The following is an 804-nucleotide window of genomic DNA, read 5'->3' on the forward strand; positions in this document are numbered from 1 at the left end:
CATTCCGGTAGTGGAATTTAACAAACAATCGCGTTAGATTCTGCGTGAACGACACTCCCTATCTATGCGAAGATCCCTGTGGATAAAAGCCAATGGATGAGAGAGTGTAGGCAATCGAATACGGGAGCGTGAGATCTTGCTTGATTTGTATTATAATTTTTATTTAAATAATTATCGAAGCTGCACTTCCCGAGTCAAGCAAAATTTTGAATGGAAGAAATAGTTTTAATATAAACAGCTCACGCGCGCAAATGGTTGTCCCCTGTTTTGGAAATTTGGGGGGATAGTTTTTGGAAATTTATTTTTACAAATATCTTCTAAAGAATCTCCTATATTTTGACCGTCGAAACTCGAAACAGATCATCGACTCGAGCTAACGGGTAACTTAGGTTATCTCCAATTCATTACATTATTTTGGTGTAATACTAACTTCAATATAGATGATATCTCGAGAAGTTAGGGGTATCAGGGCTAAGGAGAAGCAGAAGCATCAGGGATACTAGTCAGGGCAGCGAACAGGGTTCTAGCCCGACTATTTTTAGGAAGGAGTGGTGATATCCCGGGAAGTCAGGGGTATCAGGGCTAAGAAGAAGCAGAAGCATCAGAGATGCTAGTCAGGACAGCGAACAGGGTTCTAGCCCAACTATTTTTAGGGAGGAGTGGTGATATCCCGGGAAGTCAGGGGTATCAGGGCTAAGGAGAAGGAGAAGCATCAGGGATGCTAGTCAGGGCAGCGAACAGGGTTCTAGCCCGACTATTTTTAGGGAGGAGTGGTGATATCCCGGGAAGTCAGGGGTATCAGGG

The sequence above is a fragment of the Henckelia pumila genome, chromosome 4 (assembly GCF_033568475.1).
Source record: "Henckelia pumila isolate YLH828 chromosome 4, ASM3356847v2, whole genome shotgun sequence".
NCBI lineage: Eukaryota > Viridiplantae > Streptophyta > Magnoliopsida > Lamiales > Gesneriaceae > Henckelia > Henckelia pumila.